The following is a 27252-nucleotide window of genomic DNA, read 5'->3' as shown; positions in this document are numbered from 1 at the left end:
CTGCTCGTCCATAGGACATGCTCACGAAGCACCTTTTCCGTGTGCATAAAGAAAGCTTCCGCTGCTGTTGCCCACACTGTACATGTTGCTTTTTTATATGACATGCTCGTATTCCACCGCTTGTGTGTGTGTGAAGTAACCTTCCACTGCTGTTTCCCAGAAAACTTCCTCTGCTGTTGCCCACACTGAAGCTGCTGCTTGTCCTTAGGATATGCATGTGATGCAACTTTTCTGTGTGCATGAGGAAAGCTTCCAATGCTGTTGTGACACTGCACCTGCTGCTTGTTCATAGGACATGCTTGTGATGCACCTTTTCTGTGTGTATAAAGAAAGCTTGCACTGCTGTTGCCTACACTGCACCTGCTGCGTGTCCATCGGACATGCTCGTGATGCACCTTTTCTGTTTGTAGGAAGAAAGCTTCCACCGCTGTTGCCCACACTGTATATGTTGCTTGTCCATAGGACATGCTCGTGATGCACCTTTTCTGTGTGTATAAAGAAAGCTTCCACTGCTGTTGCCCACCCAACATCTGTTGCTTGTACCTAGGACATGCTCGTGATGCACCTTTTCTGTGAGTATGAAGATAGCTTCCACTGCTGTTACCCACACTGCACCTGTTGCTTGTCTATAGGACATGCTCTTGATGCACCATTTCTGTGTGCATGAAGAAAGTTTCCACTGCTGTTGCCCAGAATGCTTCCACTGCTGTTGCCCACACTGCACCTGTTGCTTGTCCATAGGACATGCTCGTGATGCACCTTTTCTGTGAGTATGAAGAAAGCTTCCACTGCTGTTGCCCACACTGCACCTGGTGCTTGTCCATAGGACATACTCGTGATGGACCTTTTTTGTGTGTATGAAGAAAGCTTCCACTGCTGTTGCCCAAAATGCACCTGCTGCTTGTCCATAGGACATGCTCGTGATGCACCTTTTCTGTGTGCATGGAGACAGATTCCACTTCTGTTTCTCAGAATGCTTCCACTGCTGTTGCCCACACTGCACCTGCTGCTTGTCCTTAGGACATGCTCGTGATGCACCTTTTCGGTGTGTATGAAGATGGCTTCCACTGCTGTTTCCCACACTGCACCTGTTGCTTGTCCATAGGACATGCTCGTGATGCACCTTTTCTGTGTGTATGAAGAAAGCTTCCACTGCTGTCGCACACACTGCACCTGCTGCTCGTCCATAGGACATGCTCACGGTGCACCTTTTCCGTGTGCATAAAGAAAGCTTCCGCTGCTGTTGCCCACACTGTACATGTTGCTTTTTTATATGACATGCTCGTATTCCACCGTTTGTGTGTGTGTGAAGTAACCTTCCACTGCTGTTTCCCAGAAAGCTTCCTCTGCTGTTGCCCACACTGAACCTGCTGCTTGTCCTTAGGATATGCATGTGATGCACCTTTTCTGTGTGCATGAGGAAAGCTTCCAATGCTGTTGTGACACTGCACCTGCTGCTAGTTCATAGGACATGCTCGTGATGCACCTTTTCTGTGTGTATAAAGAAAGCTTGCACTGCTGTTGCCTACATTGCACCTGCTGCGTGTCCATCGGACATGCTCGTGATGCACCTTTTCTGTTTGTAGGAAGAAAGCTTCCACCGCTGTTGCCCACACTGTATATGTTGCTTGTTCATACGACATGCTTGTATTCCACCGTTTCTGTGTGTATGAAGAAAGCTTTCAATGCTGCTTCCCAGAAAGCTTCCTCTTCTTTTGCCCACACTGAAACTGCTGCTTGTCCTTAGGATATGCACGTGATGCACCTTTTCTGTGTGCATGAGGAAAGCTTCCACTGCTGTTGCCCACACTGCATCTGCTGCTTTTCCATAGGACATGCTCGTGATGCACCTTTTCTGTGTGTAAGAAGAAAGCTTCCACTGCTGTTGCATACACTGCACCTGCTGCTTGTCCATAGGACATGCTTTCAATGCACCTTGTCTGTGTGCATGAGGAAAGCTTCCACTGCTGTTGCCCAGAAAGCTTCCTCTGCTGTTGCCCACACTGAACCTGCTGCTTGTCCTTAGGATATGCATGTGATGCACCTTTTCTGTGTGCATGAGGAAAGCTTCAAATGCTGTTGCAACACTGCACCTGCTGCTTGTCCGTAGGACATGCTCCTGATGCACCTTTTTTCTGTGTATGAAGAAAGCTTCCGCTGCTGTTGGCCATACTGCAGCTGTTGCTTGTCCATAGGACATGCTCGTGATGCACCTTTTCTGTGTGTATGAAGAAAGCGTCCACCGCTGTTGCCCACACTGCACCCGCTGCTTGTCCATAGGACATGCTCATGATGCACCTTTTCTGTGTGTATGAAGAAAGCTTCCACTGCTGTTGCCCACACTGCACCTGGTGCTTGTCCATAGGACATGCTCGTGATGCACCTTTTTTGTGTGTATGAAGAAAGCTTCCACTGCTGTTGCGCAAAATGCACCTGCTGCTTGTCCATAGGACATGCTCGTGATGCACCTTTTCTGTGTGCATGGAGACAGATTCCACTTCTGTTGCTCAGAATGCTTCCACTGCTGTTGCCCACACTGCACCTGCTGCTTGTCCTTAGGACATGCTCGTGATGCACCTTTTCGGTGTGTATGAAGATAGCTTCCACTGCTATTTCCCACACTGCACCTGTTGCTTGTCCATAGGACATGCTCGTGATGTACCTTTTCTGTGTGTATGAAGAAAGCTTCCACTGCTGTCGCACACACTGCACCTGCTGCTTGTCCATAGGACATGCTCACGATGCACCTTTTCCGTGTGCATAAAGAAAGCTTCCGCTGCTGTTGCCCACACTGTACATGTTGCTTGTTCATATGACATGCTCGTATTCCATCGTTTGTGTGTGTGTGAAGTAACCTTCCACTGCTGTTTCCCAGAAAGCTTCCTCTGCTGTTGCCCACACTGAACCTGCTGCTTGTCCTTAGGATATGCATGTGATGCACCTTTTCTTTTTGCATGAGGAAAGCTTCCAATGCTGTTGTGACACTGCACCTGCTGCTTGTTCATAGGACATGCTCGTGATGCACCTTTTCTGTGTGTATAAAGAAATCTTGCACTGCTGTTGCCTACACTGCACCTGCTGCGTGTCCATCGGACATGCTCGTGATGCACCTTTTCTGTTTGTAGGAAGAAAGCTTCCACCGCTGTTGCCCACACTGTATATGTTGCTTGTTCATATGACATGCTTGTATTCCACTGTTTCTGTGTGTATGAAGAAAGCTTCCAATGCTGCTTCCCAGAAAGCTTCCTCTGCTTTTGCCCACACTGAAGCTGCTGCTTGTCCTTAGGATATGCACGTGATGCACCTTTTCTGTGTGCATGAGGAAAGCTTCCACTGCTGTTGCCCACACTGCGCCTGCTGCTTGTCCATAGGACATGCTTTCAATGCACCTTGTCTGTGTGCATGAGGAAAGATTCCACTGCTGTTGCCCAGAAAGCTTCCTCTGCTGTTGCCCACACTGAACCTGCTGCTTGTCCTTAGGATATGCATGTGATGCACCTATTCTATGTGCATGAGGAAAGCTTCAAATGCTGTTGCGACACTGCAGCTGTTGCTGTCCATAGGACATGCTCGTGATGCACCTTTTCTGTGTGTATGAAGAAAGCTTCCACCGCTGTTGGCCACACTGCACCTGCTGCTTGTCCATAGTACATGCTCGTGATGCACCTTTTCTCTGTGTATGAAGAAAGCTTCTGCTGCTGTGGCCCACAATGCACCTGCTGCTTGTCCATAGGACATGCTTGTGATGCACCTTTTCTCTGTGTTTGAAGAAAGCTTCCACTGCTGTTGCCCACACTGCACCTGCTGCTTGTCCTTAGGACATGCTCGTGATGCACCTTTTCTGTGTGTAGGAAGAAAGCTTCCACCACTGTTGCCAACACTGTACATGTTGCTTGTTCATATGACATGCTCGTATTCCACCGTTTCTGTGTGTGTGAAGAAAGCTTCCACTGCTGTTTCCCAGAAAGCTTCCTCTGCTGTTGCCCACACTGAACCTGCTGCTTGTCTTTAGGATATGCATGTGATGCACCTTTTCTGTGTGCATGAGGAAAGCTTCCACTGCTGTTGCCCACACGGCACCTGCCGCTTGTCCATAGGACATGCTTGTGATGCACCTTTTCTCTGTGTATGAAGAAAGCTTCCACTGCTGTGGCCCACAATGCACCTGCTGCTTGTCCTTAGGACATGCTCGTGATGCACCTTTTCTGTGTGTAGGAAGAAAGCTTCCACCACTGTTGCCCACACTGTACATGTTGCTTGTTCATATGAGATGCTCGTATTCCACCTTTACTGTGTGTATGAAGAAAGCTTCCACTGCTGTTGCCCAGAAAGATTCCGCTGCTGTGGCCCACAATGCACCTGCTGCTTGTCCATAGGACATGCTTGTGATGCACCTTTTCTCTGTGTATGAAGAAAGCTTCCTCTGCTGTTGCCCACACTGAAGCTGCTGCATGTCCTTAGGACATGCTCGTGATACACCTTTGCAGTGTGTATGAAGAAAGCTTCCACTACTGTGGCCCACACTGCACCTGTTGCTTGTCCATAGGACATGCACATGATGCACCTTTTCTGTGTGCATGAGGAAAGCTTCCACTGCTGTTGGCCACACTGCACCTGCTGCCTGTCCATCAGACATGCTCGTGATGCACCTTTTCTGTGTGTATGAAGAAAGCTTCCTCTGCTGTTGCCCACACTGCACCTGCTGCTTGTCCTTAGGACATGCTCGTGATGCACCTTTCTGTGTGTATGAACAAAGCTTCCACTGCTGTGGCCCACACTGCACCTGTTGCTTGTCCATAGGACATGCTTGTGATGCACCTTGTCTGTGTGTATAAAGAAAGCTTCCGCTGCTGTTGCCCACACAGCACCTATTGCTTGTCCATAGGACATGCTCGTGATGCACCTTTTCTGTGTGTATGAAGATAGCTTCGACTGCTGTTGCCCACACTGCACCTGTTGCTTGTCCATAGGACATGCTCGTGATGCACCTTTTCTGTGTGCATGAAGAAAGATTCCACTGCTGTTGCCCAGAATGCTTCCACTGCTGTTGCCCACACTGCACCTGTTGCTTGTCCATAGTGCATGCTCGTGATGCACCTTTTCTGTGTGTAGGAAGAAAGCTTCCACTGCTGTCTCCCACACTGCACCTGTTGCTTTTCCAAAGGACATGCTTGTGATGCACCTTTTCTTTGTTAATGAAGAAAGCTTCCACTGCTGTTGCCCACACTGCACCTGCTGCTTGTCCTCAGGACATGCTCGTGATGCACCTTTTCTCTGTGTATGAAGAAAGCTTCCACTGCTGTGGCCCACACTGCACCTGTTGCTTGTCCATAGGACATGCTCGTGATGCACCTTTTCTGTTTGTAGGAAGAAAGCTTCCACCGCTGTTGCCCACACTGTATATGTTGCTTGTCCATAGGACATGCTTGTGATGCACCTTTTCTGTGAGTATGAAGATAGCTTCCACTGCTGTTACCCACACTGCACCTGTTGCTTGTCCATAGGACATGCTCGTGATGCACCATTTCTGTGTGCATGAAGAAAGCTTCCACTGCTGTTGCCCAGAATGCTTCCACTGCTGTTGCCCACACTGCACCTGTTGCTTGTCCATAGGACATGCTCGTGATGCACCTTTTCTGTGAGTATGAAGAAAGCTTCCACTGCTGTTGCCCACACTGCACCTGGTGCTTGTCCATAGGACATGCTCGTGATGCACCTTTTTTCTGTGTATGAAGAAAGCTTCCACTGCTGTTGCCCAAACGGCACCTGCTGCTTGTCCATAGGACATGCTCGTGATGCACCTTTTCTGTGTGCATGGAGACAGATTCCACTTCTGTTGCTCAGAATGCTTCCACTGCTGTTGCCCACACTGCACCTGCTGCTTGTCCTTAGGACATGCTCGTGATGCACCTTTTCGGTGTGTATGAAGATGGCTTCCACTGCTGTTTCCCACACTGCACCTGTTGCTTGTCCATAGGACATGCTCGTGATGCACCTTTTCTGTGTGTATGAAGAAAGCTTCCACTGCTGTCGCACACACTGCACCTGCTGCTCGTCCATAGGACATGCTCACGATGCACCTTTTCCGTGTGCATAAAGAAAGCTTCCGCTGCTGTTGCCCACACTGTACATGTTGCTTTTTTATATGACATGCTCGTATTCCACCGCTTGTGTGTGTGTGAAGTAACCTTCCACTGCTGTTTCCCAGAAAACTTCCTCTGCTGTTGCCCACACTGAACCTGCTGCTTGTCCTTAGGATATGCATGTGATGCACCTTTTCTGTGTGCATGAGGAAAGCTTCCAATGCTGTTGTGACACTGCACCTGCTGCTTGTTCATAGGACATGCTTGTGATGCACCTTTTCTGTGTGTATAAAGAAAGCTTGCACTGCTGTTGCCTACACTGCACCTGCTGCGTGTCCATCGGACATGCTCGTGATGCACCTTTTCTGTTTGTAGGAAGAAAGCTTCCACCGCTGTTGCCCACACTGTATATGTTGCTTGTCCATAGGACATGCTCGTGATGCACCTTTTCTGTGTGTATAAAGAAAGCTTCCACTGCTGTTGCCCACCCAACATCTGTTGCTTGTACCTAGGACATGCTCGTGATGCACCTTTTCTGTGAGTATGAAGATAGCTTCCACTGCTGTTTCCCACACTGCACCTGTTGCTTGTCCATAGGACATGCTCGTGATGCACCTTTTCTGTGTGTATGAAGAAAGCTTCCACTGCTGTCGCACACACTGCACCTGCTGCTCGTCCATAGGACATGCTCACGATGCACCTTTTCCGTGTGCATAAAGAAAGCTTCCGCTGCTGTTGCCCACACTGTACATGTTGCTTTTTTATATGACATGCTCGTATTCCACCGCTTGTGTGTGTGTGAAGTAACCTTCCACTGCTGTTTCCCAGAAAACTTCCTCTGCTGTTGCCCACACTGAACCTGCTGCTTGTCCTTAGGATATGCATGTGATGCACCTTTTCTGTGTGCATGAGGAAAGCTTCCAATGCTGTTGTGACACTGCACCTGCTGCTTGTTCATAGGACATGCTCGTGATGCACCTTTTCTGTGTGTATAAAGAAAGCTTGCACTGCTGTTGCCTACACTGCACCTGCTGCGTGTCCATCGGACATGCTCGTGATGCACCTTTTCTGTTTGTAGGAAGAAAGCTTCCACCGCTGTTGCCCACACTGTATATGTTGCTTGTCCATAGGACATGCTCGTGATGCACCTTTTCTGTGTGTATAAAGAAAGCTTCCACTGCTGTTGCCCACCCAACATCTGTTGCTTGTACCTAGGACATGCTCGTGATGCACCTTTTCTGTGAGTATGAAGATAGCTTCCACTGCTGTTACCCACACTGCACCTGTTGCTTGTCTATAGGACATGCTCTTGATGCACCATTTCTGTGTGCATGAAGAAAGCTTCCACTGCTGTTGCCCAGAATGCTTCCACTGCTGTTGCCCACACTGCACCTGTTGCTTGTCCATAGGACATGCTCGTGATGCACCTTTTCTGTGAGTATGAAGAAAGCTTCCACTGCTGTTGCCCACACTGCACCTGGTGCTTGTCCATAGGACATACTCGTGATGGACCTTTTTTGTGTGTATGAAGAAAGCTTCCACTGCTGTTGCCCAGAATGCTTCCACTGCTGTTGCCCACACTGCACCTGTTGCTTGTCCATAGGACATGCTCTTGATGCACCATTTCTGTGTGCATGAAGAAAGCTTCCACTGCTGTTGCCCAGAATGCTTCCACTGCTGTTTCCCACACTGCACCTGTTGCTTGTCCATAGGACATGCTCGTGATGCACCTTTTCGGTGTGTATGAAGATGGCTTCCACTGCTGTTTCCCACACTGCACCTGTTGCTTGTCCATAGGACATGCTCGTGATGCACCTTTTCTGTGTGTATGAAGAAAGCTTCCACTGCTGTCGCACACACTGCACCTGCTGCTCGTCCATAGGACATGCTCACGGTGCACCTTTCCGTGTGCATAAAGAAAGCTTCCGCTGCTGTTGCCCACACTGTACATGTTGCTTTTTTATATGACATGCTCGTATTCCACCGTTTGTATGTGTGTGAAGTAACCTTCCACTGCTGTTTCCCAGAAAGCTTCCTCTGCTGTTGCCCACACTGAACCTGCTGCTTGTCCTTAGGATATGCATGTGATGCACCTTTTCTGTGTGCATGAGGAAAGCTTCCAATGCTGTTGTGACACTGCACCTGCTGCTTGTTCATAGGACATGCTCGTGATGCACCTTTTCTGTGTGTATAAAGAAAGCTTGCACTGCTGTTGCCTACACTGCACCTGCCGCGTGTCCATCGGACATGCTCGTGATGCACCTTTTCTGTTTGTAGGAAGAAAGCTTCCACCGCTGTTGCCCACACTGTATATGTTGCTTGTTCATACGACATGCTTGTATTCCACCGTTTCTGTGTGTATGAAGAAAGCTTTCAATGCTGCTTCCCAGAAAGCTTCCTCTGCTTTTGCCCACACTGAAGCTGCTGCTTGTCCTTAGGATATGCACGTGATGCACCTTTTCTGTGTGCATGAGGAAAGCTTCCACTGCTGTTGCCCACACTGCATCTGCTGCTTTTCCATAGGACATGCTCGTGATGCACCTTTTCTGTGTGTAAGAAGAAAGCTTCCACTGCTGTTGCATACCCTGCACCTGCTGCTTGTCCATAGGACATGCTTTCAATGCACCTTGTCTGTGTGCATGAGGAAAGCTTCCACTGCTGTTGCCCAGAAAGCTTCCTCTGCTGTTGCCCACACTGAACCTGCTGCTTGTCCTTAGGATATGCATGTGATGCACCTTTTCTGTGTGCATGAGGAAAGCTTCAAATGCTGTTGCGACACTGCAGCTGTTGCTGTCCATAGGACATGCTCGTGATGCACCTTTTCTGTGTGTATGAAGAAAGCTTCCACCGCTGTTGGCCACACTGCACCTGCTGCTTGTCCATAGGACATGCTTGTGATGCACCTTTTCTCTGTGTATGAAGAAAGCTTCCTCTGCTGTTGCCCACACTGAAGCTGCTGCATGTCCTTAGGACATGCTCGTGATACACCTTTGCAGTGTGTATGAAGAAAGCTTCCACTACTGTGGCCCACACTGCACCTGTTGCTTGTCCATAGGACATGCACATGATGCACCTTTTCTGTGTGCATGAGGAAAGCTTCCACTGCTGTTGGCCACACTGCACCTGCTGCCTGTCCATCAGACATGCTCGTGATGCACCTTTTCTGTGTGTATGAAGAAAGCTTCCTCTGCTGTTGCCCACACTGCACCTGCTGCTTGTCCTTAGGACATGCTCGTGATGCACCTTTCTGTGTGTATGAACAAAGCTTCCACTGCTGTGGCCCACACTGCACCTGTTGCTTGTCCATAGGACATGCTTGTGATGCACCTTTTCTGTGTGTATAAAGAAAGCTTCCGCTGCTGTTGCCCACACAGCACCTATTGCTTGTCCATAGGACATGCTCGTGATGCACCTTTTCTGTGTGTATGAAGATAGCTTCGACTGCTGTTGCCCACACTGCACCTGATGCTTGTCCATAGGACATGCTCGTGATGCACCTTTTCTGTGTGCATGAAGAAAGATTCCACTGCTGTTGCCCAGAATGCTTCCACTGCTGTTGCCCACACTGCACCTGTTGCTTGTCCATAGTACATGCTCGTGATGCACCTTTTCTGTGTGTAGGAAGAAAGCTTCCACTGCTGTCTCCCACACTGCACCTGTTGCTTTTCCAAAGGACATGCTTGTGATGCACCTTTTCTTTGTTAATGAAGAAAGCTTCCACTGCTGTTGCCCACACTGCACCTGCTGCTTGTCCTCAGGACATGCTCGTGATGCACCTTTTCTCTGTGTATGAAGAAAGCTTCCACTGCTGTGGCCCACACTGCACCTGTTGCTTGTCCATAGGACATGCTCGTGATGCACCTTTTCTGTGTGTATAAAGAAAGATTCCACTGCTGTTGCCCACACAACATCTGTTGCTTGTACCTAGGACATGCTTGTGATGCACCTTTTCTGTGAGTATGAAGATAGCTTCCACTGCTGTTACCCACACTGCACCTGTTGCTTGTCCATAGGACATGCTCGTGATGCACCATTTCTGTGTGCATGAAGAAAGCTTCCACTGCTGTTGCCCAGAATGCTTCCACTGCTGTTGCCCACACTGCACCTGTTGCTTGTCCATAGGACATGCTCGTGATGCACCTTTTCTGTGAGTATGAAGAAAGCTTCCACTGCTGTTGCCCACACTGCACCTGGTGCTTGTCCATAGGACATGCTTGTGATGCACCTTTTTTCTGTGTATGAAGAAAGCTTCCACTGCTGTTGCCCAAAATGCACCTGCTGCTTGTCCATAGGACATGCTCGTGATGCACCTTTTCTGTGTGCATGGAGACAGATTCCACTTCTGTTGCTCAGAATGCTTCCACTGCTGTTGCCCACACTGCACCTGCTGCTTGTCCTTAGGACATGCTCGTGATGCACCTTTTCTGTGTGTATGAAGAAAGCTTCCACTGCTGTCGCACACACTGCACCTGCTGCTCGTCCATAGGACATGCTCACGATGCACTTTTTCCGTGTGCATAAAGAAAGCTTCCGCTGCTGTTGCCCACACTGTACATGTTGCTTTTTTATATGACATGCTCGTATTCCACCGCTTGTGTGTGTGTGAAGTAACCTTCCACTGCTGTTTCCCAGAAAACTTCCTCTGCTGTTGCCCACACTGAACCTGCTGCTTGTCCTTAGGATATGCATGTGATGCACCTTTTCTGTGTGCATGAGGAAAGCTTCCAATGCTGTTGTGACACTGCACCTGCTGCTTGTTCATAGGACATGCTCGTGATGCACCTTTTCTGTGTGTATAAAGAAAGCTTGCACTGCTGTTGCCTACACTGCACCTGCTGCGTGTCCATCGGACATGCTCGTGATGCACCTTTTCTGTTTGTAGGAAGAAAGCTTCCACCGCTGTTGCCCACACTGTATATGTTGCTTGTCCATAGGACATGCTTGTGATGCACCTTTTCTGTGAGTATGAAGATAGCTTCCACTGCTGTTACCCACACTGCACCTGTTGCTTGTCCATAGGACATGCTCGTGATGCACCATTTCTGTGTGCATGAAGAAAGCTTCCACTGCTGTTGCCCAGAATGCTTCCACTGCTGTTGCCCACACTGCACCAGTTGCTTGTCCATAGGACATGCTCGTGATGCACCTTTTCTGTGAGTATGAAGAAAGCTTCCACTGCTGTTGCCCACACTGCACCTGGTGCTTGTCCATAGGACATGCTCGTGATGCACCTTTTTTCTGTGTATGAAGAAAGCTTCCACTGCTGTTGCCCAAAATGCACCTGCTGCTTGTCCATAGGACATGCTCGTGATGCACCTTTTCTGTGTGCATGGAGACAGATTCCACTTCTGTTGCTCAGAATGCTTCCACTGCTGTTGCCCACACTGCACCTGCTGCTTGTCCTTAGGACATGCTCGTGATGCACCTTTTCGGTGTGTATGAAGATGGCTTCCACTGCTGTTTCCCACACTGCACCTGTTGCTTGTCCATAGGACATGCTCGTGATGCACCTTTTCTGTGTGTATGAAGAAAGCTTCCACTGCTGTCGCACACACTGCACCTGCTGCTCGTCCATAGGACATGCTCACGATGCACCTTTTCCGTGTGCATAAAGAAAGCTTCCGCTGCTGTTGCCCACACTGTACATGTTGCTTTTTTATATGACATGCTCGTATTCCACCGCTTGTGTGTGTGTGAAGTAACCTTCCACTGCTGTTTCCCAGAAAACTTCCTCTGCTGTTGCCCACACTGAACCTGCTGCTTGTCCTTAGGATATGCATGTGATGCACCTTTTCTGTGTGCATGAGGAAAGCTTCCAATGCTGTTGTGACACTGCACCTGCTGCTTGTTCATAGGACATGCTCGTGATGCACCTTTTCTGTGTGTATAAAGAAAGCTTGCACTGCTGTTGCCTACACTGCACCTGCTGCGTGTCCATCGGACATGCTCGTGATGCACTTTTTCTGTTTGTAGGAAGAAAGCTTCCACCGCTGTTGCCCACACTGTATATGTTGCTTGTCCCTAGGACATGCTCGTGATGCACCTTTTCTGTGTGTATAAAGAAAGCTTCCACTGCTGTTGCCCATCCAACATCTGTTGCTTGTACCTAGGACATGCTTGTGATGCACCTTTTCTGTGAGTATGAAGATAGCTTCCACTGCTGTTACCCACACTGCACCTGTTGCTTGTCTATAGGACATGCTCACGATGCACCTTTTCCGTGTGCATAAAGAAAGCTTCCGCTGCTGTTGCCCACACTGTACATGTTGCTTTTTTATATGACATGCTCGTATTCCACCGCTTGTGTGTGTGTGAAGTAACCTTCCACTGCTGTTTCCCAGAAAACTTCCTCTGCTGTTGCCCACACTGAACCTGCTGCTTGTCCTTAGGATATGCATGTGATGCACCTTTTCTGTGTGCATGAGGAAAGCTTCCAATGCTGTTGTGACACTGCACCTGCTGCTTGTTCATAGGACATGCTCGTGATGCACCTTTTCTGTGTGTATAAAGAAAGCTTGCACTGCTGTTGCCTACACTGCACCTGCTGCGTGTCCATCGGACATGCTCGTGATGCACCTTTTCTGTTTGTAGGAAGAAAGCTTCCACCGCTGTTGCCCACACTGTATATGTTGCTTGTCCATAGGACATGCTTGTGATGCACCTTTTCTGTGAGTATGAAGATAGCTTCCACTGCTGTTACCCACACTGCACCTGTTGCTTGTCCATAGGACATGCTCGTGATGCACCATTTCTGTGTGCATGAAGAAAGCTTCCACTGCTGTTGCCCAGAATGCTTCCACTGCTGTTGCCCACACTGCACCAGTTGCTTGTCCATAGGACATGCTCGTGATGCACCTTTTCTGTGAGTATGAAGAAAGCTTCCACTGCTGTTGCCCACACTGCACCTGGTGCTTGTCCATAGGACATGCTCGTGATGCACCTTTTTTCTGTGTATGAAGAAAGCTTCCACTGCTGTTGCCCAAAATGCACCTGCTGCTTGTCCATAGGACATGCTCGTGATGCACCTTTTCTGTGTGCATGGAGACAGATTCCACTTCTGTTGCTCAGAATGCTTCCACTGCTGTTGCCCACACTGCACCTGCTGCTTGTCCTTAGGACATGCTCGTGATGCACCTTTTCGGTGTGTATGAAGATGGCTTCCACTGCTGTTTCCCACACTGCACCTGTTGCTTGTCCATAGGACATGCTCGTGATGCACCTTTTCTGTGTGTATGAAGAAAGCTTCCACTGCTGTCGCACACACTGCACCTGCTGCTCGTCCATAGGACATGCTCACGATGCACCTTTTCCGTGTGCATAAAGAAAGCTTCCGCTGCTGTTGCCCACACTGTACATGTTGCTTTTTTATATGACATGCTCGTATTCCACCGCTTGTGTGTGTGTGAAGTAACCTTCCACTGCTGTTTCCCAGAAAACTTCCTCTGCTGTTGCCCACACTGAACCTGCTGCTTGTCCTTAGGATATGCATGTGATGCACCTTTTCTGTGTGCATGAGGAAAGCTTCCAATGCTGTTGTGACACTGCACCTGCTGCTTGTTCATAGGACATGCTCGTGATGCACCTTTTCTGTGTGTATAAAGAAAGCTTGCACTGCTGTTGCCTACACTGCACCTGCTGCGTGTCCATCGGACATGCTCGTGATGCACTTTTTCTGTTTGTAGGAAGAAAGCTTCCACCGCTGTTGCCCACACTGTATATGTTGCTTGTCCCTAGGACATGCTCGTGATGCACCTTTTCTGTGTGTATAAAGAAAGCTTCCACTGCTGTTGCCCACCCAACATCTGTTGCTTGTACCTAGGACATGCTTGTGATGCACCTTTTCTGTGAGTATGAAGATAGCTTCCACTGCTGTTACCCACACTGCACCTGTTGCTTGTCTATAGGACATGCTCTTGATGCACCATTTCTGTGTGCATGAAGAAAGCTTCCACTGCTGTTGCCCAGAATGCTTCCACTGCTGTTGCCCACACTGCACCTGTTGCTTGTCCATAGGACATGCTCGTGATGCACCTTTTCTGTGAGTATGAAGAAAGCTTCCACTGCTGTTGCCCACACTGCACCTGGTGCTTGTCCATAGGACATACTCGTGATGGACCTTTTTTGTGTGTATGAAGAAAGCTTCCACTGCTGTTGCCCAAAATGCACCTGCTGCTTGTCCATAGGACATGCTCGTGATGCACCTTTTCTGTGTGCATGGAGACAGATTCCACTTCTGTTTCTCAGAATGCTTCCACTGCTGTTGCCAACACTGCACCTGCTGCTTGTCCTTAGGACATGCTCGTGATGCACCTTTTCGGTGTGTATGAAGATGGCTTCCACTGCTGTTTCCCACACTGCACCTGTTGCTTGTCCATAGGACATGCTCGTGATGCACCTTTTCTGTGTGTATGAAGAAAGCTTCCACTGCTGTCGCACACACTGCACCTGCTGCTCGTCCATAGGACATGCTCACGGTGCACCTTTTCCGTGTGCATAAAGAAAGCTTCCGCTGCTGTTGCCCACACTGTACATGTTGCTTTTTTATATGACATGCTCGTATTCCACCGTTTGTGTGTGTGTGAAGTAACCTTCCACTGCTGTTTCCCAGAAAGCTTCCTCTGCTGTTGCCCACACTGAACCTGCTGCTTGTCCTTAGGATATGCATGTGATGCACCTTTTCTGTGTGCATGAGGAAAGCTTCCAATGCTGTTGTGACACTGCACCTGCTGCTTGTTCATAGGACATGCTCGTGATGCACCTTTTCTGTGTGTATAAAGAAAGCTTGCACTGCTGTTGCCTACACTGCACCTGCTGCGTGTCCATCGGACATGCTCGTGATGCACCTTTTCTGTTTGTAGGAAGAAAGCTTCCACCGCTGTTGCCCACACTGTATATGTTGCTTGTTCATACGACATGCTTGTATTCCACCGTTTCTGTGTGTATGAAGAAAGCTTTCAATGCTGCTTCCCAGAAAGCTTCCTCTGCTTTTGCCCACACTGAAGCTGCTGCTTGTCCTTAGGATATGCACGTGATGCACCTTTTCTGTGTGCATGAGGAAAGCTTCCACTGCTGTTGCCCACACTGCATCTGCTGCTTTTCCATAGGACATGCTCGTGATGCACCTTTTCTGTGTGTAAGAAGAAAGCTTCCACTGCTGTTGCATACACTGCACCTGCTGCTTGTCCATAGGACATGCTTTCAATGCACCTTGTCTGTGTGCATGAGGAAAGCTTCCACTGCTGTTGCCCAGAAAGCTTCCTCTGCTGTTGCCCACACTGAACCTGCTGCTTGTCCTTAGGATATGCATGTGATGCACCTTTTCTGTGTGCATGAGGAAAGCTTCAAATGCTGTTGCAACACTGCACCTGCTGCTTGTCCGTAGGACATGCTCGTGATGCACCTTTTTTCTGTGTATGAAGAAAGCTTCCGCTGCTGTTGCCCATACTGCAGCTGTTGCTTGTCCATAGGACATGCTCGTGATGCACCTTTTCTGTGTGTATGAAGAAAGCGTCCACCGCTGTTGCCCACACTGCACCTGCTGCATGTCCATAGGACATGCTCATGATGCACCTTTTCTGTGTGTATGAAGAAAGCTTCCACTGCTGTTGCCCACACTGCACCTGGTGCTTGTCCATAGGACATGCTCGTGATGCACCTTTTTTGTGTGTATGAAGAAAGCTTCCACTGCTGTTGCGCAAAATGCACCTGCTGCTTGTCCATAGGACATGCTCGTGATGCACCTTTTCTGTGTGCATGGAGACAGATTCCACTTCTGTTGCTCAGAATGCTTCCACTGCTGTTGCCCACACTGCACCTGCTGCTTGTCCTTAGGACATGCTCGTGATGCACCTTTTCGGTGTGTATGAAGATGGCTTCCACTGCTGTTTCCCACACTGCACCTGTTGCTTGTCCATAGGACATGCTCGTGATGCACCTTTTCTGTGTGTATGAAGAAAGCTTCCACTGCTGTCGCACACACTGCACCTGCTGCTCGTCCATAGGACATGCTCACGATGCACCTTTTCCGTGTGCATAAAGAAAGCTTCCGCTGCTGTTGCCCACACTGTACATGTTGCTTTTTTATATGACATGCTCGTATTCCACCGCTTGTGTGTGTGTGAAGTAACCTTCCACTGCTGTTTCCCAGAAAACTTCCTCTGCTGTTGCCCACACTGAACCTGCTGCTTGTCCTTAGGATATGCATGTGATGCACCTTTTCTGTGTGCATGAGGAAAGCTTCCAATGCTGTTGTGACACTGCACCTGCTGCTTGTTCATAGGACATGCTTGTGATGCACCTTTTCTGTGTGTATAAAGAAAGCTTGCACTGCTGTTGCCTACACTGCACCTGCTGCGTGTCCATCGGACATGCTCGTGATGCACCTTTTCTGTTTGTAGGAAGAAAGCTTCCACCGCTGTTGCCCACACTGTATATGTTGCTTGTCCATAGGACATGCTCGTGATGCACCTTTTCTGTGTGTATAAAGAAAGCTTCCACTGCTGTTGCCCACCCAACATCTGTTGCTTGTACCTAGGACATGCTCGTGATGCACCTTTTCTGTGAGTATGAAGATAGCTTCCACTGCTGTTTCCCACACTGCACCTGTTGCTTGTCCATAGGACATGCTCGTGATGCACCTTTTCTGTGTGTATGAAGAAAGCTTCCACTGCTGTCGCACACACTGCACCTGCTGCTCGTCCATAGGACATGCTCACGATGCACCTTTTCCGTGTGCATAAAGAAAGCTTCCGCTGCTGTTGCCCACACTGTACATGTTGCTTTTTTATATGACATGCTCGTATTCCACCGCTTGTGTGTGTGTGAAGTAACCTTCCACTGCTGTTTCCCAGAAAACTTCCTCTGCTGTTGCCCACACTGAACCTGCTGCTTGTCCTTAGGATATGCATGTGATGCACCTTTTCTGTGTGCATGAGGAAAGCTTCCAATGCTGTTGTGACACTGCACCTGCTGCTTGTTCATAGGACATGCTCGTGATGCACCTTTTCTGTGTGTATAAAGAAAGCTTGCACTGCTGTTGCCTACACTGCACCTGCTGCGTGTCCATCGGACATGCTCGTGATGCACCTTTTCTGTTTGTAGGAAGAAAGCTTCCACCGCTGTTGCCCACACTGTATATGTTGCTTGTCCATAGGACATGCTCGTGATGCACCTTTTCTGTGTGTATAAAGAAAGCTTCCACTGCTGTTGCCCACCCAACATCTGTTGCTTGTACCTAGGACATGCTCGTGATGCACCTTTTCTGTGAGTATGAAGATAGCTTCCACTGCTGTTACCCACACTGCACCTGTTGCTTGTCTATAGGACATGCTCTTGATGCACCATTTCTGTGTGCATGAAGAAAGCTTCCACTGCTGTTGCCCAGAATGCTTCCACTGCTGTTGCCCACACTGCACCTGTTGCTTGTCCATAGGACATGCTCGTGATGCACCTTTTCTGTGAGTATGAAGAAAGCTTCCACTGCTGTTGCCCACACTGCACCTGGTGCTTGTCCATAGGACATACTCGTGATGGACCTTTTTTGTGTGTATGAAGAAAGCTTCCACTGCTGTTGCCCAGAATGCTTCCACTGCTGTTGCCCACACTGCACCTGTTGCTTGTCCATAGGACATGCTCTTGATGCACCATTTCTGTGTGCATGAAGAAAGCTTCCACTGCTGTTGCCCAGAATGCTTCCACTGCTGTTTCCCACACTGCACCTGTTGCTTGTCCATAGGACATGCTCGTGATGCACCTTTTCGGTGTGTATGAAGATGGCTTCCACTGCTGTTTCCCACACTGCACCTGTTGCTTGTCCATAGGACATGCTCGTGATGCACCTTTTCTGTGTGTATGAAGAAAGCTTCCACTGCTGTCGCACACACTGCACCTGCTGCTCGTCCATAGGACATGCTCACGGTGCACCTTTCCGTGTGCATAAAGAAAGCTTCCGCTGCTGTTGCCCACACTGTACATGTTGCTTTTTTATATGACATGCTCGTATTCCACCGTTTGTATGTGTGTGAAGTAACCTTCCACTGCTGTTTCCCAGAAAGCTTCCTCTGCTGTTGCCCACACTGAACCTGCTGCTTGTCCTTAGGATATGCATGTGATGCACCTTTTCTGTGTGCATGAGGAAAGCTTCCAATGCTGTTGTGACACTGCACCTGCTGCTTGTTCATAGGACATGCTCGTGATGCACCTTTTCTGTGTGTATAAAGAAAGCTTGCACTGCTGTTGCCTACACTGCACCTGCCGCGTGTCCATCGGACATGCTCGTGATGCACCTTTTCTGTTTGTAGGAAGAAAGCTTCCACCGCTGTTGCCCACACTGTATATGTTGCTTGTTCATACGACATGCTTGTATTCCACCGTTTCTGTGTGTATGAAGAAAGCTTTCAATGCTGCTTCCCAGAAAGCTTCCTCTGCTTTTGCCCACACTGAAGCTGCTGCTTGTCCTTAGGATATGCACGTGATGCACCTTTTCTGTGTGCATGAGGAAAGCTTCCACTGCTGTTGCCCACACTGCATCTGCTGCTTTTCCATAGGACATGCTCGTGATGCACCTTTTCTGTGTGTAAGAAGAAAGCTTCCACTGCTGTTGCATACCCTGCACCTGCTGCTTGTCCATAGGACATGCTTTCAATGCACCTTGTCTGTGTGCATGAGGAAAGCTTCCACTGCTGTTGCCCAGAAAGCTTCCTCTGCTGTTGCCCACACTGAACCTGCTGCTTGTCCTTAGGATATGCATGTGATGCACCTTTTCTGTGTGCATGAGGAAAGCTTCAAATGCTGTTGCGACACTGCAGCTGTTGCTGTCCATAGGACATGCTCGTGATGCACCTTTTCTGTGTGTATGAAGAAAGCTTCCACCGCTGTTGGCCACACTGCACCTGCTGCTTGTCCATAGGACATGCTTGTGATGCACCTTTTCTCTGTGTATGAAGAAAGCTTCCTCTGCTGTTGCCCACACTGAAGCTGCTGCATGTCCTTAGGACATGCTCGTGATACACCTTTGCAGTGTGTATGAAGAAAGCTTCCACTACTGTGGCCCACACTGCACCTGTTGCTTGTCCATAGGACATGCACATGATGCACCTTTTCTGTGTGCATGAGGAAAGCTTCCACTGCTGTTGGCCACACTGCACCTGCTGCCTGTCCATCAGACATGCTCGTGATGCACCTTTTCTGTGTGTATGAAGAAAGCTTCCTCTGCTGTTGCCCACACTGCACCTGCTGCTTGTCCTTAGGACATGCTCGTGATGCACCTTTCTGTGTGTATGAACAAAGCTTCCACTGCTGTGGCCCACACTGCACCTGTTGCTTGTCCATAGGACATGCTTGTGATGCACCTTTTCTGTGTGTATAAAGAAAGCTTCCGCTGCTGTTGCCCACACAGCACCTATTGCTTGTCCATAGGACATGCTCGTGATGCACCTTTTCTGTGTGTATGAAGATAGCTTCGACTGCTGTTGCCCACACTGCACCTGATGCTTGTCCATAGGACATGCTCGTGATGCACCTTTTCTGTGTGCATGAAGAAAGATTCCACTGCTGTTGCCCAGAATGCTTCCACTGCTGTTGCCCACACTGCACCTGTTGCTTGTCCATAGTACATGCTCGTGATGCACCTTTTCTGTGTGTAGGAAGAAAGCTTCCACTGCTGTCTCCCACACTGCACCTGTTGCTTTTCCAAAGGACATGCTTGTGATGCACCTTTTCTTTGTTAATGAAGAAAGCTTCCACTGCTGTTGCCCACACTGCACCTGCTGCTTGTCCTCAGGACATGCTCGTGATGCACCTTTTCTCTGTGTATGAAGAAAGCTTCCACTGCTGTGGCCCACACTGCACCTGTTGCTTGTCCATAGGACATGCTCGTGATGCACCTTTTCTGTGTGTATAAAGAAAGATTCCACTGCTGTTGCCCACACAACATCTGTTGCTTGTACCTAGGACATGCTTGTGATGCACCTTTTCTGTGAGTATGAAGATAGCTTCCACTGCTGTTACCCACACTGCACCTGTTGCTTGTCCATAGGACATGCTCGTGATGCACCATTTCTGTGTGCATGAAGAAAGCTTCCACTGCTGTTGCCCAGAATGCTTCCACTGCTGTTGCCCACACTGCACCTGTTGCTTGTCCATAGGACATGCTCGTGATGCACCTTTTCTGTGAGTATGAAGAAAGCTTCCACTGCTGTTGCCCACACTGCACCTGGTGCTTGTCCATAGGACATGCTTGTGATGCACCTTTTTTCTGTGTATGAAGAAAGCTTCCACTGCTGTTGCCCAAAATGCACCTGCTGCTTGTCCATAGGACATGCTCGTGATGCACCTTTTCTGTGTGCATGGAGACAGATTCCACTTCTGTTGCTCAGAATGCTTCCACTGCTGTTGCCCACACTGCACCTGCTGCTTGTCCTTAGGACATGCTCGTGATGCACCTTTTCTGTGTGTATGAAGAAAGCTTCCACTGCTGTCGCACACACTGCACCTGCTGCTCGTCCATAGGACATGCTCACGATGCACCTTTTCCGTGTGCATAAAGAAAGCTTCCGCTGCTGTTGCCCACACTGTACATGTTGCTTTTTTATATGACATGCTCGTATTCCACCGCTTGTGTGTGTGTGAAGTAACCTTCCACTGCTGTTTCCCAGAAAACTTCCTCTGCTGTTGCCCACACTGAACCTGCTGCTTGTCCTTAGGATATGCATGTGATGCACCTTTTCTGTGTGCATGAGGAAAGCTTCCAATGCTGTTGTGACACTGCACCTGCTGCTTGTTCATAGGACATGCTCGTGATGCACCTTTTCTGTGTGTATAAAGAAAGCTTGCACTGCTGTTGCCTACACTGCACCTGCTGCGTGTCCATCGGACATGCTCGTGATGCACCTTTTCTGTTTGTAGGAAGAAAGCTTCCACCGCTGTTGCCCACACTGTATATGTTGCTTGTCCATAGGACATGCTTGTGATGCACCTTTTCTGTGAGTATGAAGATAGCTTCCACTGCTGTTACCCACACTGCACCTGTTGCTTGTTCATAGGACATGCTCGTGATGCACCATTTCTGTGTGCATGAAGAAAGCTTCCACTGCTGTTGCCCAGAATGCTTCCACTGCTGTTGCCCACACTGCACCAGTTGCTTGTCCATAGGACATGCTCGTGATGCACCTTTTCTGTGAGTATGAAGAAAGCTTCCACTGCTGTTGCCCACACTGCACCTGGTGCTTGTCCATAGGACATGCTCGTGATGCACCTTTTTTCTGTGTATGAAGAAAGCTTCCACTGCTGTTGCCCAAAATGCACCTGCTGCTTGTCCATAGGACATGCTCGTGATGCACCTTTTCTGTGTGCATGGAGACAGATTCCACTTCTGTTGCTCAGAATGCTTCCACTGCTGTTGCCCACACTGCACCTGCTGCTTGTCCTTAGGACATGCTCGTGATGCACCTTTTCGGTGTGTATGAAGATGGCTTCCACTGCTGTTTCCCACACTGCACCTGTTGCTTGTCCATAGGACATGCTCGTGATGCACCTTTTCTGTGTGTATGAAGAAAGCTTCCACTGCTGTCGCACACACTGCACCTGCTGCTCGTCCATAGGACATGCTCACGATGCACCTTTTCCGTGTGCATAAAGAAAGCTTCCGCTGCTGTTGCCCACACTGTACATGTTGCTTTTTTATATGACATGCTCGTATTCCACCGCTTGTGTGTGTGTGAAGTAACCTTCCACTGCTGTTTCCCAGAAAACTTCCTCTGCTGTTGCCCACACTGAACCTGCTGCTTGTCCTTAGGATATGCATGTGATGCACCTTTTCTGTGTGCATGAGGAAAGCTTCCAATGCTGTTGTGACACTGCACCTGCTGCTTGTTCATAGGACATGCTCGTGATGCACCTTTTCTGTGTGTATAAAGAAAGCTTGCACTGCTGTTGCCTACACTGCACCTGCTGCGTGTCCATCGGACATGCTCGTGATGCACTTTTTCTGTTTGTTGGAAGAAAGCTTCCACCGCTGTTGCCCACACTGTATATGTTGCTTGTCCCTAGGACATGCTCGTGATGCACCTTTTCTGTGTGTATAAAGAAAGCTTCCACTGCTGTTGCCCACCCAACATCTGTTGCTTGTACCTAGGACATGCTTGTGATGCACCTTTTCTGTGAGTATGAAGATAGCTTCCACTGCTGTTACCCACACTGCACCTGTTGCTTGTCTATAGGACATGCTCACGATGCACCTTTTCCGTGTGCATAAAGAAAGCTTCCGCTGCTGTTGCCCACACTGTACATGTTGCTTTTTTATATGACATGCTCGTATTCCACCGCTTGTGTGTGTGTGAAGTAACCTTCCACTGCTGTTTCCCAGAAAACTTCCTCTGCTGTTGCCCACACTGAACCTGCTGCTTGTCCTTAGGATATGCATGTGATGCACCTTTTCTGTGTGCATGAGGAAAGCTTCCAATGCTGTTGTGACACTGCACCTGCTGCTTGTTCATAGGACATGCTCGTGATGCACCTTTTCTGTGTGTATAAAGAAAGCTTGCACTGCTGTTGCCTACACTGCACCTGCTGCGTGTCCATCGGACATGCTCGTGATGCACCTTTTCTGTTTGTAGGAAGAAAGCTTCCACCGCTGTTGCCCACACTGTATATGTTGCTTGTCCATAGGACATGCTTGTGATGCACCTTTTCTGTGAGTATGAAGATAGCTTCCACTGCTGTTACCCACACTGCACCTGTTGCTTGTCCATAGGACATGCTCGTGATGCACCATTTCTGTGTGCATGAAGAAAGCTTCCACTGCTGTTGCCCAGAATGCTTCCACTGCTGTTGCCCACACTGCACCAGTTGCTTGTCCATAGGACATGCTCGTGATGCACCTTTTCTGTGAGTATGAAGAAAGCTTCCACTGCTGTTGCCCACACTGCACCTGGTGCTTGTCCATAGGACATGCTCGTGATGCACCTTTTTTCTGTGTATGAAGAAAGCTTCCACTGCTGTTGCCCAAAATGCACCTGCTGCTTGTCCATAGGACATGCTCGTGATGCACCTTTTCTGTGTGCATGGAGACAGATTCCACTTCTGTTGCTCAGAATGCTTCCACTGCTGTTGCCCACACTGCACCTGCTGCTTGTCCTTAGGACATGCTCGTGATGCACCTTTTCGGTGTGTATGAAGATGGCTTCCACTGCTGTTTCCCACACTGCACCTGTTGCTTGTCCATAGGACATGCTCGTGATGCACCTTTTCTGTGTGTATGAAGAAAGCTTCCACTGCTGTCGCACACACTGCACCTGCTGCTCGTCCATAGGACATGCTCACGATGCACCTTTTCCGTGTGCATAAAGAAAGCTTCCGCTGCTGTTGCCCACACTGTACATGTTGCTTTTTTATATGACATGCTCGTATTCCACCGCTTGTGTGTGTGTGAAGTAACCTTCCACTGCTGTTTCCCAGAAAACTTCCTCTGCTGTTGCCCACACTGAACCTGCTGCTTGTCCTTAGGATATGCATGTGATGCACCTTTTCTGTGTGCATGAGGAAAGCTTCCAATGCTGTTGTGACACTGCACCTGCTGCTTGTTCATAGGACATGCTCGTGATGCACCTTTTCTGTGTGTATAAAGAAAGCTTGCACTGCTGTTGCCTACACTGCACCTGCTGCGTGTCCATCGGACATGCTCGTGATGCACTTTTTCTGTTTGTAGGAAGAAAGCTTCCACCGCTGTTGCCCACACTGTATATGTTGCTTGTCCCTAGGACATGCTCGTGATGCACCTTTTCTGTGTGTATAAAGAAAGCTTCCACTGCTGTTGCCCACCCAACATCTGTTGCTTGTACCTAGGACATGCTTGTGATGCACCTTTTCTGTGAGTATGAAGATAGCTTCCACTGCTGTTACCCACACTGCACCTGTTGCTTGTCTATAGGACATGCTCTTGATGCACCATTTCTGTGTGCATGAAGAAAGCTTCCACTGCTGTTGCCCAGAATGCTTCCACTGCTGTTGCCCACACTGCACCTGTTGCTTGTCCATAGGACATGCTCGTGATGCACCTTTTCTGTGAGTATGAAGAAAGCTTCCACTGCTGTTGCCCACACTGCACCTGGTGCTTGTCCATAGGACATACTCGTGATGGACCTTTTTTGTGTGTATGAAGAAAGCTTCCACTGCTGTTGCCCAAAATGCACCTGCTGCTTGTCCATAGGACATGCTCGTGATGCACCTTTTCTGTGTGCATGGAGACAGATTCCACTTCTGTTTCTCAGAATGCTTCCACTGCTGTTGCCAACACTGCACCTGCTGCTTGTCCTTAGGACATGCTCGTGATGCACCTTTTCGGTGTGTATGAAGATGGCTTCCACTGCTGTTTCCCACACTGCACCTGTTGCTTGTCCATAGGACATGCTCGTGATGCACCTTTTCTGTGTGTATGAAGAAAGCTTCCACTGCTGTCGCACACACTGCACCTGCTGCTCGTCCATAGGACATGCTCACGGTGCACCTTTTCCGTGTGCATAAAGAAAGCTTCCGCTGCTGTTGCCCACACTGTACATGTTGCTTTTTTATATGACATGCTCGTATTCCACCGTTTGTGTGTGTGTGAAGTAACCTTCCACTGCTGTTTCCCAGAAAGCTTCCTCTGCTGTTGCCCACACTGAACCTGCTGCTTGTCCTTAGGATATGCATGTGATGCACCTTTTCTGTGTGCATGAGGAAAGCTTCCAATGCTGTTGTGACACTGCACCTGCTGCTTGTTCATAGGACATGCTCGTGATGCACCTTTTCTGTGTGTATAAAGAAAGCTTGCACTGCTGTTGCCTACACTGCACCTGCTGCGTGTCCATCGGACATGCTCGTGATGCACCTTTTCTGTTTGTAGGAAGAAAGCTTCCACCGCTGTTGCCCACACTGTATATGTTGCTTGTTCATACGACATGCTTGTATTCCACCGTTTCTGTGTGTATGAAGAAAGCTTTCAATGCTGCTTCCCAGAAAGCTTCCTCTGCTTTTGCCCACACTGAAGCTGCTGCTTGTCCTTAGGATATGCACGTGATGCACCTTTTCTGTGTGCATGAGGAAAGCTTCCACTGCTGTTGCCCACACTGCATCTGCTGCTTTTCCATAGGACATGCTCGTGATGCACCTTTTCTGTGTGTAAGAAGAAAGCTTCCACTGCTGTTGCATACACTGCACCTGCTGCTTGTCCATAGGACATGCTTTCAATGCACCTTGTCTGTGTGCATGAGGAAAGCTTCCACTGCTGTTGCCCAGAAAGCTTCCTCTGCTGTTGCCCACACTGAACCTGCTGCTTGTCCTTAGGATATGCATGTGATGCACCTTTTCTGTGTGCATGAGGAAAGCTTCAAATGCTGTTGCAACACTGCACCTGCTGCTTGTCCGTAGGACATGCTCGTGATGCACCTTTTTTCTGTGTATGAAGAAAGCTTCCGCTGCTGTTGCCCATACTGCAGCTGTTGCTTGTCCATAGGACATGCTCGTGATGCACCTTTTCTGTGTGTATGAAGAAAGCGTCCACCGCTGTTGCCCACACTGCACCTGCTGCATGTCCATAGGACATGCTCATGATGCACCTTTTCTGTGTGTATGAAGAAAGCTTCCACTGCTGTTGCCCACACTGCACCTGGTGCTTGTCCATAGGACATGCTCGTGATGCACCTTTTTTGTGTGTATGAAGAAAGCTTCCACTGCTGTTGCGCAAAATGCACCTGCTGCTTGTCCATAGGACATGCTCGTGATGCACCTTTTCTGTGTGCATGGAGACAGATTCCACTTCTGTTGCTCAGAATGCTTCCACTGCTGTTGCCCACACTGCACCTGCTGCTTGTCCTTAGGACATGCTCGTGATGCACCTTTTCGGTGTGTATGAAGATAGCTTCCACTGCTATTTCCCACACTGCACCTGTTGCTTGTCCATAGGACATGCTCGTGATGCACCTTTTCTGTGTGTATGAAGAAAGCTTCCACTGCTGTCGCACACACTGCACCTGCTGCTTGTCCATAGGACATGCTCACGATGCACCTTTTCCGTGTGCATAAAGAAAGCTTCCGCTGCTGTTGCCCACACTGTATATGTTGCTTGTTCATATGACATGCTCGTATTCCATCGTTTGTGTGTGTGTGAAGTAACCTTCCACTGCTGTTTCCCAGAAAGCTTCCTCTGCTGTTGCCCACACTGAACCTGCTGCTTTTCCTTAGGATATGCATGTGATGCACCTTTTCTGTGTGCATGAGGAAAGCTTCCAATGCTGTTGTGACACTGCACCTGCTGCTTGTTCATAGGACATGCTCGTGATGCACCTTTTCTGTGTGTATAAAGAAATCTTGCACTGCTGTTGCCTACACTGCACCTGCTGCGTGTCTATCGGACATGCTCGTGATGCACCTTTTCTGTTTGTAGGAAGAAAGCTTCCACCGCTGTTGCCCACACTGTATATGTTGCTTGTTCATCTGACATGCTTGTATTCCACTGTTTCTGTGTGTATGAAGAAAGCTTCCAATGCTGCTTCCCAGAAAGCTTCCTCTGCTTTTGCCCACACTGAAGCTGCTGCTTGTCCTTAGGATATGCACGTGATGCACCTTTTCTGTGTGCATGAGGAAAGCTTCCACTGCTGTTGCCCACACTGCGCCTGGTGCTTGTCCATAGGACATGCTTTCAATGCACCTTGTCTGTGTGCATGAGGAAAGCTTCCACTGCTGTTGCCCAGAAAGCTTCCTCTGCTGTTGCCCACACTGAACCTGCTGCTTGTCCTTAGGATATGCATATGATGCACCTTTTCTGTGTGCATGAGGAAAGCTTCAAATGCTGTTGCGACACTGCAGCTGTTGCTGTCATTAGGACATGCTCGTGATGCACCTTTTCTGTGTGTATGAAGAAAGCTTCCACCGCTGTTGGCCACACTGCACCTGCTGCTTGTCCATAGTACATGCTCGTGATGCACCTTTTCTCTGTGTATGAAGAAAGCTTCTGCTGCTGTGGCCCACAATGCACCTGCTGCTTGTCCATAGGACATGCTTGTGATGCACCTTTTCTTTGTGTATGAAGAAAGCTTCCACTGCTGTTGTCCACACTGCACCTGCTGCTTGTCCTTAGGACATGCTCGTGATGAACCTTTTCTGTGTGTAGGAAGAAAGCTTCCACCACTGTTGC

This window comes from Ambystoma mexicanum, chromosome 2q, assembly GCF_040938575.1.
Source record: "Ambystoma mexicanum isolate Mex_15411 chromosome 2q, UKY_AmexF1_1, whole genome shotgun sequence".
Taxonomy (NCBI): domain Eukaryota; kingdom Metazoa; phylum Chordata; class Amphibia; order Caudata; family Ambystomatidae; genus Ambystoma; species Ambystoma mexicanum.
The sequence above is the reverse complement of the archived record's forward strand: the minus strand, read 5'-3'. Positions refer to the sequence as shown.